We start from the raw sequence: 11,101 nt of genomic DNA, 5'->3' as shown, positions 1-11,101 counted from the left end.
GCCTCCCAAGTAGCTGGGACCACAGGCGCCCGCCACAGTGTCTGGCTATATATATATATTTTTTTTTGGTTGCAGCCATCATTGTTGTTTCAGGGCCTGGGCTGAATTTGAACCCGCCACCTTAGGTGTATGTGGCTGGCGCCTTATCCACTTGAGCCATAGGCACCAAGCCCAGGTCTACTTTTAATTCTTTGAGAATTCTTCATACTTCTTTCTATAAAGGTTGTATTAGTTCCCAATGCCACCAGCAATTCAAAAGTATTACCTTTCCTCCACATCCTCGCCAGCATCTGCAGCTTCAGGATTTTGTGATGTGGGCTATTCTCACTGGGGTTAGGTAATATCACAGAATGGTTTTGATTTGCATTTCTCTGATGATTAGGGATGATGAGCATTTTTTCTTGTGCTTGTTGGCCATTCATCTGTCTTCAGGGAAGTTTCTGTTCAAGTCTCTTTCCCACTTACAAATGGGGTTGTTTGTTCTTTCCTTGTTTGAGTTCTCGGTAGATCCTAGTTATCTGTTATAAGTATTGATAGAGATGAGATCCTTTGTTAGTTTTGCAGTAAATAAAAATAACAACTGTTGGTTCATACTTTCTAAGAGCTTTCCTTTTGTTTTCTTTCATTTCCACTGACTCTCCTCGAGGAGAGGTTTACATCTGGGGAAACTGAGGCCTAGAGATCTATCACTGGAATAACCCAGCTGGTAGCCACTCTGTTATACATGCTAAGAGGCGCAAAATGTCATCACCTCATCTGCTTACTCTACCTAGAATCACCAGGAAGACTGTGAGGAGTGGGCTGCTTTGCTTTCCTCAATGTGCCAGGGAGGTAGTAGTTGCTCAATAAATGGTTCTCACACTGTATTAACTTGAGTTTCTAAAGTGAAGGATGTACTTGAACTCAACTCTTGAACCTGTGATTCCAATCACCTTGCCTTTTTGGAGGGGGGGGACAGAGTCTTGCTTTATCACCCTTGGTAGAGTGCTGTAGCATCACAGCTCACAGCAACCTCCAACTCCTGGGCTTAGGTGATTCTCTTGCCTCAGCCTCCCGAGTAGCTGGGACTACTGGCGCCCACCACAACGCCCAGCTATTTTTTTGTTGCACTTTGGCTGGGGCCGAGTTTGAACCCGCCACCCTGGGTATATGGGGCCGGCACCCTACCCACTGAGCCACAGGCGCTGCCCAATTACCTTGCTTTCTTCTCCAGATAATTAAATCCTTGTAGCATTAATGTTCCAGATGTCAGAATGTTCTGGAATAATTTCTGCCCTAGAGAAACTGTCGCTTATAAATGGGTTAGCATGTGCTATGCATGATAACTGTTGAGGTAGGAATTTCGATCTCAGTTTAAAAGGCAGAGACATGGAGGGGCCAAGGAACTGCCCACAAAAGGCCCTGGTTAACTCCAGCTTGCATGGTGCACTTTGCCGCAGGGCTCGCCAGTGAAAGGCCAGTAAAGAACGGGCATGGCACCTGCCCTGCCCCCCGCATGTCATGGACCATAGCTGCCCATGAAAAAGTGCTAATATTGCCTTCACTGGAGGGTGGTCCCCTTCCAAGCCTTTGCCCAGTAGACCCAGGAGAAGGTGCCAATGGATACTGTGTTTTACTTTGCTTTCCAGGGTGGGCCTGGGCTAGAGTTGTGCCTATTTTCTAACCATGGGGAACAGTCGCTGAAGCCTGAGTTCCTGAAAAGCATTATTTTTAACCTATTTAATTTTGTGCAGAGGACCTAAGGGAAGAGAAGGTAGAGGAGGAGGCCCAGAACAGGGACAACAGTGAGGCTCCCAACTCTTTGCTTGTGCCAGCCCCCGCCTGGGGTGGGGGGTGGGGTTCAGGGAACACAGACAGCCGGGCGGGGGCTGGCGCAAGCAAGCAAAGAGTTTCAGGGTCCCTCCTGCCTGCAGCCATGTTCCCCTTTGGCCCCTGCAATCTCCACCTCTTCATCCTGAGCTCCCTCATAGCAGAGCCCTCCTTCCACTGATCGGAATCTAAACCCCCTTAAAGACACTGCCCGAGACCCCCCTGGATGACAGGGAGCCGAAAGGAGCAAGGAGGGAAAGGATATTTACTGGTCTAGCTCTATGTCGTCCTCTCGGTTAAGCCCTTTATTATGATATCTGACTCAAGCCTCACCCTATTAGCTCCCACCTATATTAGTGGGTACTGATATCCCCATTTTACTGCTGAAGAAACTGAGGTAGGGAGGAGAATATAAGCGACCTGCTGGAAATCAGACTCCTGGGTATCTCTATCAAGTCCTTCCATCAGGCCCATCTCCGCCTTCCGTTTAGCTGAAATGCATCTTTCTCCAGGACTCTCACCCATGGCAGCCCCACGTGGTGCTCAGTGCAATAGAACAGAAGCTCCCCCACCGGTGGGAAAATGGGCAGAAAATAACAGGAAAGCAGAGAGGAGGGGAAGAAGCCCCTGGCACATGGTGAATGCCGCGCTGCCGATCGTCCTGTTCACTTGTGGATCTGATGGAAACAAAGAGCTAAGAAACGTAAAAAGGGATCCCCTTCAAGGCAGCTCCTGCTGTGGCGTGAATTCTCCTCTACAACATCCCCTCCAAGTGGTTACTCAGCTTCCACACAGCCAGGGGAACACAAGAAGGCTGAGTTATCCAGGGGCAGTAAGCAGCTTAGCGTGGCTGGTGCTTGCATAGAATGAGAGAACGTGCCAAGAAATAATGTAAGACAGGCAGGGGCCAGGTTGCAGAGTAATAATAGCAACGATCATGGCTGTAATCATAGTGATATAAAACAGCAAGCGTTTCCTCAGTGCTCACCAGGCATGGCTTTCCCCAGCACATCTCCATAATCCTCACACAGCCCTGCCACAGAGGCACCAGGGGTTTCCTTATTTTGCAAATGAGGGAATCCTAGAGCCATGAATTAACTCGCCCAAGAACTTACAATGAAAGCCAGAGGCAGGGTTTGAACTTTGGTTGGCTCAGAAGCCACATTTAAACACAGATATTCTAATAACTTTTCACATACATTAAAAGTTTGCCTGCCTCAATTTTCAAATTGTTTCATGACAGAAATTCAATCTTCTTTCTGACCTCCTCCTACAGAGCCAATGCACTGGCAAAAGAAGGAATTCTGTATCTTGAATGCTGGTAATTTTCCTCAGATTTTCACTAGTTTATTTTATGTTTTGAGGCAGAGTCTCACTCTGTCGCCCTGGATGCAGTGCCATGGTCTCATAGCTCACAGCAACCTCAAGCTCTTGGGCTCAAGTGATCCTCCTGCCTCAGCTTCCCCAGTAGCTGGGGCTATAGGCACCCACCACAACACCTGGCTAGTTTTTCTGGTTTTAGTAGAGATAGGGTCTCACTGTTGCTCAAGCTGGTCTCAAACTCCTGAGCTCAAGCTATCTAGCCACCTTGGCCTTCCAGAGTGCTAGGATTACAGTGTGAGTCACTGCACCTGGCTGACTTTCACTATTTTAATATTTTCCCCAGTAGTCATTCATATTAGAGTAGTTGAAAAAAATTAGTAGATAAGTAACATATTGAAAGGGAGGCGTTACATATTCCCAATGGTGTTCTGTATTAAAAATGATAAACCTTTTATTCCATTGTGAAGCAGAAATATCATTAGCAATAATATGTGTATATACTTTAATGTGTTTCTTCCAGGGTATGGAAGCTTTTTTATTAAAAAAAAAAAAAAGTCCCCAGATTGTCAGCAGAAGACGGTTAATGGCTTTATGGTAAGAACAATGAAGTATTGGTAATAAACAACTGGCTTGAGGGGAAAGCCCAGGCAGGCCAAGGTCAACCTCCTTGTCTGGCCCTGACCATTGGGCCTCTCCTGTGCTACTGCCCTGGGCCTGCACTCGGAAGAGCCTGATGCCTGGCTTCATGCTCTGCTGCCACCATTTTGAAATTCTGGGGTTTTTTTTTAGATTTACCCTTTATTTCATTTTTATTGATATATAATGGATGTGCATATATATTTTATTGTTGGGGGTTCATTGAGGGCACAAAGAACCAGGTTACACTGATTGCATTTGTTAGGTAAATTCCCTCATATAATTGTGTCCCGCCCCCAAGATGTGCGTCATACACCATGACCCCCATCACCCATTCTCCTTCCCTCTCCCCACTTCCCTATTCCTCCACCACCCCCCATGTGCTAAGTCATCAATTGTCCTCATATTAGAATTGAGTACATTGGATTCTTGCTCTTCCATTCTTGTGATGCTTTACTAAGAAGAATGCTTTCCACCTCCATTTTGAAATTCTTAATAATTTTGAACAAGGGACTGATAACAGGACAAGTGGTGTCCCAGCCAGCTCGGTGGAGCTAGAGTGGGATGGACCAGCTGCCTCCACCTTGGGGGTGTTGGTGCGTGGCAAAGAGCAGAGGAACCAGTGGGCTGGAGGGTAGGCAGGGCCCCCCCCACGCAGGAGGCTCCAGATAACTGCTGGGGAGATACCAGCACCTTAGGTTTTCCTCCCCTTGCACTTAGGGCTGAACCCCCCACCTTTCCTAGGCCTGGTCAATTTCATGTAAATTTCCTAGGCCTGGGAATGAAAGGGATTGTAGCCATTTATTTGTGACCCAGACATGCTAAATGTAACTACTGAGTCCCAAACATCTGTGCCAGACACGCTGAATGTAACTACAGAGGGTCCCAGATACGTCAAGGAGGGTCCCAGATACCCTAAATGTAACTACCAAGCCCCGCTAAATGTAACTACAGAGGACCCCATGGGGGTAGGGGGGAGAAACAGAGAGAGAGAGAGAACTTTTCTCTCTTTCCAACTTGGGTTTTCTCTCCCTGCCGGGAGCTTTGGTGTTTTTATATCCTTTTCTGTAAATAAATCCTGTCTTACTGCTGATCTGTCTTACTGCTGATCTTGGATTTATTCTTCAAATCACCAAGACCAAGAACCTACTGAAGACAAAATTCTGGTATTAGGACCCCACATTTTCATTTTGTACTGTGTCCCTTAAGTGATGAAGCCAGTTCTGCCGCTCTTAGACTCTCATTTCCTGGGTGCTTCCAGTGCCACTGTCTTTCCCTGGGGGCAGGATGGGTCCACGTCCTCATGGTCCTCATGCGTTCCTTCACGGCCTATAATTTCGTCCCAGACCACGCCCACCAAGACCTCCCAGGTAAGGAAACTTCCCATTTATTTTGGTGCAGTTGAGAAACTAATAGCAATTTTCAAAAGGACTTTTTATTAGGAAACTAGAGGCAAAGAAATTTTCAAGCACAAAACAGATGGGCTTTTTAGTCACATAGAGTCTAAAGGTAGAGCTTGGGAGGCTGCAGGGCCTTGGTTCCCTCACCCAGCCTAGCCCCCCAGGAGGAGGTGTGCACACACCAAGTTTCCCAGACCCCGGCTCCAGTACAGCCGGTGGCAAAGGAATTCTTCCTCCCTCAGTTTTCCAGCCAATCAAGGGCCATCCTTTTGCCCCAGGCTGAGTCGTGTTTGTCCATAGATATCTCTGACTTCTATGAGAAAGGAACTTCTCTCTACAGAACCCCAATGTCTCCTTTTCTGGGTCCCTGGCTGTCTTGTCCTGACTTTGCAGCTAAGATTTTCAGCATTCTTGGACATTTCTCAGGCTCTTCCCCCTTCTGTGTGCTGGCGTATCAGAGTGTTCACACAGGGGGGTTCGGCCTCTTCCCCTGCAAAGCTTCTATCTTTGGAGCTGGTCGTGTGGGGCTGTTGCTACCTTTTTCTAGGTCCTGGGGGAGGTGCACACACTAGTTCTCTTCCTTCCTTTTGTCTGAGGAAGGCCTGCAGCCCTGAGCTTGGGCATTGAATTGAAGGGTGTGTACCAAGCACCCGCTTTTCCACCTGCTTCCCCAATTCTCTCTGATGTCTGCACTCACAGGAGTCTGGCTTGGGAAGAATTCCACCGGAGTTATTCCACCCTTAGGTTTATTTACTTTGCGCCTAAGGTAAACATCATAGACACAATTTTTGGCAAAGCAAGAAGAGGAAGATATCACCCTCTTACACAATCACAAACACAGGGCAGACGAAAGCAGGGAAAGAACACTCGAATTTCAGTTTTAACCGTGCAATTGGTAATAATTGATTACCTGAGTCAGTAAAGACAATATAAACCACTGAGACCCATAATTCCCCAATCTCACACTGGCTAACTGATTCACCTAAAGATTTTAGAGTTAATCATAGTCTTTAAAACGTTAAACACTGCCTCACCAGATGCCCCAGCAATCCCACTCCTAGATATATACTGAAAAGAATCGCAGGCAAGTATTCAAACAGCTATTTGTATACTTGTTCATAGCCAAAAAGTGGAAACAACCAAACATCCACTGATGGCTGTGTAGATAAATGAAATGTGATCTATCCATGCAATGGAAAATTCTTCAGCCACAAGAAGGAATGAAGCACTGATACATGCCTGGCATGGAAGAACCCCCAAAGCATGACGCTAGGTAAAAGAAGTCCATTGCAAAAGACCATATGTCGCATGATTCCATTTATGTGAAAACATCCAGAAGAGGTAAATGCCTAAGCCAGGTGCTGGGGCTCCCACCTGTAATCCTAGCACTCTGGGAGGCCGAGGCAGGTGGATTGCCTGTGCTCAGGAGTTCGAGACTAGCCTGAGCAAGAGTGAGACCCCTGTCTCTAAAAATAGCCAGGCATTGTGGCCTGCCTATAGTCCCAGCTATTCGGGAGCCTGAAGCAAGAGGATCTGCTTAAGCCCAGGAGTTTGAGGTTGCTGTGAGCTATGACATGAGGGCACTCTACCCCATAGAGAGACTCTATCTCAAAAAAAAAAAAAATAGGTAAATGTATAGACAGTAGCTCAGTGGTTTCTGGGAGCTAGAGGGTGTGAGGAATGGGGGAGTGATTAATGGGCACAAGGTTTACTTTGGGGTTAGTGAAAATGTCTTAGTGTTGTACAACACTGTAAATGTATTAAATGACACTGAATTTTATCCCTTAAAATGGTCCGTTTGGGCAGCGCCTATGGCTCAGTGAGTGGGGTGCTGGCCCTATATACTGAGGGTGGTGAGTTTGAACCTGGCCTCAGCCAAACTGCAACAAAAAAATAGCCGGGCATTGTGGCAGGTGCCTGTAGTCCCAGCTATTGGGAGGCTGAAGCAAGAAAAATGCCTAAGCCCAAGAGCTGGAGGTTGCTGTGAGCTGTGATGCCACAGCACTCTACCAAGGGCGACAAAATGAGACTCTGTCTCTAAAAAAGAAAAATAATAATCAAATTAAATAAAACAAAATGGTTCATTCTATTTTATGTGAATTTCACCTCAATTAAAAAAAAGGAAGAAAAGGAAGAAAGAAAAGATAGCTATAATCTCATTTCCTCACTCCCACTAATTATGAGGATTGGGATGAGGGGAGTCAGGAGTAGAGTGAGATTCAGGGGTACTTAACCCTTTTTTTGGGTAGAGACAGAGTCTCGCTTTACTGCCCTTGGTAGAGTTTCGTGGCATCACAGCTCACAGCAACCTCCAACTCCTGGGCTTAGACGATTCTCTTGCCTCAGCCTCCCAAGTAGCTGGGACTACAGGCACCCGCCACAACGCCCGGCTATTTTGTTGTTGTTGTTGTTGTTGCACTTTGGCCGGGACAGGTTTGAACCTGCCACCTTCAGTATATGGGGCCTGGCTCAGTGAGCCACACGCACCGCCTGGTACTTAACCCTTTTTGTGCCATGGTACCCTTTGGCAGTTTGATGAAGACTTTTTACCCTAAGAATTAGGTAAATGCATAAAATAAGAAACCTGGGATCACACGTGAAAACACTCATGTTTACAATGCAGTTACCAAAGGTTTTTAAAATTTGTGACAAAGTAATATATATGCTTCCTTGTGTGCTAAATAATACAATCTAGTAATCAGTCTCCTATCCACCATAAGTTCAGAATAGCCATCAGCATTTGATATACACATATTACCAGACAGACACATGTCTGTGACTTCTATGGTTGATAAGGGCACCGGAACCGCTAAGATTACAGTGGCTCCTTGACTACACGCATACTTGAAAAAATGCTAACGTTTAGTTAGAGGCTCATGACAATAAAGATGTGATTGATTATTTTTTTCTTTCTAAGTTCCCTGGATTCTCTCCAAAGATCTCTTGGGTCTCTCTGCAGACCCCAGACTAAGGGCAGAGTCTTTTAAGCTAGAGAAAGTCACCAACACGGTTCCTCAGAGAAAAAATGGAGGAGATGGTGTGGCTGTTAATGAACCAATTGACCATTTACCTTTGCCTGCTCCGGTCATGGCCTAAATCCCCCAGTCTATACCAGCAGCTTACCGAAAAGGATCTGTGCACCCGCTCAGAGGAACCAGTAAGTTGGACAAGAGTTGGAAAAAAAAAAAAAGACCAGCTTACAAGTGTCACCTTACATGTTGGCACTTAGTAATTACTTACATAATACAACTCAGATTTATCTAGCGTTTGTGAACTTTGTCAAAACATTTTCTCATATTTTTGTGTCACTTTATCCTTAAAGTACCTTTATGCAGATAAAGGGGCTGGGTATTGGTTTCAGTATTTTGCGGGGGGGGATGAAACTCAGCACAGAGAGGTTAAGCGACCTGCACAAGGGTTTTCAGCTGGTTAGCCGAGCCAAGACCACAAACCAGAAATCCTTGCTTTGAACTGTGGGGGCATGGACCCTTCGGCATGATTTAGGGTGCTAGAGCTCACAGGGTCCACACTTCAGGGTGGAAGAGTATCCATTTAGGACAAAAAGGAGCCAAATTCAGTCTTTTATGAAACTCAGTCATCTCAGGGCAATATTTTACCCAAATGTAGAGTGGTTTATGGATGCTAGTGAAACTGCCCATATATGGACTGATGACGGGGTACAAGGTAAAAACTAGAGTAAGGGCCCCAAAACTCTGGGAAGGAACAGATTTAGCTAGAATAATGATAAAAGTAATTAAACGCTGTGAAGGAACAGGCGTAGCTGAAATAATAATAATCAGCCACTGTCCCCTCGTTTGCTTGATAACAGTCACTGTCCCCTTGTTGGTTTCTCTATAATTGCTACTGAAGAGGGCACAGGTGGTAGCTATAACGATTTTTAACTTTTCTCTGTAAATAACATTACCTGTTGGGAACCCAGAGATAGTTTTTGAGGTATCTTCCAGGCCCTGCATTCCAGTGGATTGGACTGACCCACCCCAGTAGATGTTGGGGAGCTGTTCCAGGGAGAGGTCACTGCCAATTCCAAGGCCAGCTGAAGCAGGAAACGCAACAATGATCCATAGAAGCCAAAGGGATAGAATAATCTCACTGTCACACTGAGTAGAGTGCCCTAGCATCATAGCTCACAGCAACCTCAAACTCTTGGGTTCAAGCGATCCTACTGCCTCAGCCTCCTGAGTGGCGGGGACTACGGGGTGCCAGCCACAATGCCCAGCTAGTTTTAAAGACGGGGTCTTGCTCTAGCTCCGGCTGGTCTTGCATTCCTGAGCTCAAGTAATCCACCCACCTCGGCTTCCCGGAGTGCTAGGATTATAGGCAGGAGCTAATGCACCTGGCAAACCGTTTGTTTTTGCATAAGCTAGGAAGCCATTGGTAGTTTGCAATCAGAGAAATTCCAGAACCTGATTTAGGTATGAATGGGAGCACAGTGGCTGCCGGGCTGAGAATAGCAGGGAGACTCCTTGGGATGCCATTGTAATTCAGGTGGAGGAGGGACCAGGAAAGGACAGTGGGATGATGAGTGGCAGGCGCTGGATATACTTTGAAGGGAGGGGTAATAGGTTTGCAGCAATTTGGAGGGAACCGGAGACCACTGTCCTAAAAGAACTATCTCAGGAATGGACAGCCAAGCACCACATGCTCTCACTAATAAGTAGGAACTAAACAAAGGTTACACAGAGGCACAAAGCCATCTAAAGGACTGAGAAAGCAAGAAAGGGGCTGCATGGGGGTGGGTGCGAGAAAAACTTACCCACTGGCTACAATGAACACTATTCTGGTGAGAATGCACTGAAGCCCTGTACAAAAGATGCATGGAACGAAAACACTTGTACCCCCCTTCATCAATATTTTGAAGTTTAGAAAAAGAAGGTTAAAGCCAATAGCGTTTATGATCTATAGGATGCAGGGGGGAAGAGAAAGTGAGGAGTCGAGGCTGAGAGCCAAGATTTTGATCTGAGCAATCAGAAACATGGAGGGGCCCTCCGCAGAGGTGGGGAAGACTGGGCCAGACGGTCAGGTTCTCAGATGGGACATAAGACATTTGATTGGCCTGGTAGAGTCCAAGTGTCAAGAGACATTAAAAAAAAAAAAGTTTCCCTTCCTTTCTTTCAGTCTTCCTTGCCTCCTTCACCGAGAGGACGCCATCGGATACAGCTTTCTACGATCTTTACTTCCAGGGAGAAAGAGAGGCGCTGGGAAATGAATGGGCTGTGGGTCATTGCTTGGCACCTGGCCGGGGAGGGGGGGACCTTATGCAAGTCAGTTGGATGAAAGAGATTTAAATTTTGTACTAACAGGAATTTGAAAAACCAAAACAAATTATTGTTCTGTATACACGAATGTTAGAACTTCCGAGAGAGAAGATGGGTATGGAAGTGGAAAATAAAAGAACAGAAGAGTTAAAGTGCTCTGCCTTGGGGAGAAGTGTTGTTTGGGGTTTTCCATTTCTGCAACTGTACTGTTTTGAGTCCTTTATTCATTAGGGCCCATTTATTATTTAGTTTATACCAGACACCATGGTTGGAGTCACCAGAATGTTTGAAACTTTCACTTCACGATAATTTCAAACTTACAGAAAAGCTGCTAAATACACTGAAGAAGTCCTATGTACCTTTCACTTGGATCCACCAATTGTTACTAATTTGCCACATTTGTTTTATTATTATGTCTTTCTATTTTGCCTACTTACCTATTTTTTCAAAATCATCTGAGAATAAGTTGTGAATATGACACCTTTTTACCCTCAAATACTAGGCGTGCATTTCCTAAGAATAAGGTCATGCTCCAAATAGCCACGGTACAATTATTAGTAGCAGGAAATGCCACATTGCTACAATGCTGTCATCTTATCTACAGACCCTAAATTGTGTTTATTAGCCTGATAATATTCTTTTTTTTTTTTTTTTTTT

The sequence above is a fragment of the Otolemur garnettii genome, unplaced genomic scaffold (genome assembly GCF_000181295.1).
Source record: "Otolemur garnettii isolate 467f Iridium unplaced genomic scaffold, OtoGar3 scaffold00065, whole genome shotgun sequence".
Classification (NCBI taxonomy): domain Eukaryota; kingdom Metazoa; phylum Chordata; class Mammalia; order Primates; family Galagidae; genus Otolemur; species Otolemur garnettii.
Note: the sequence above shows the minus strand (reverse complement) of the source record.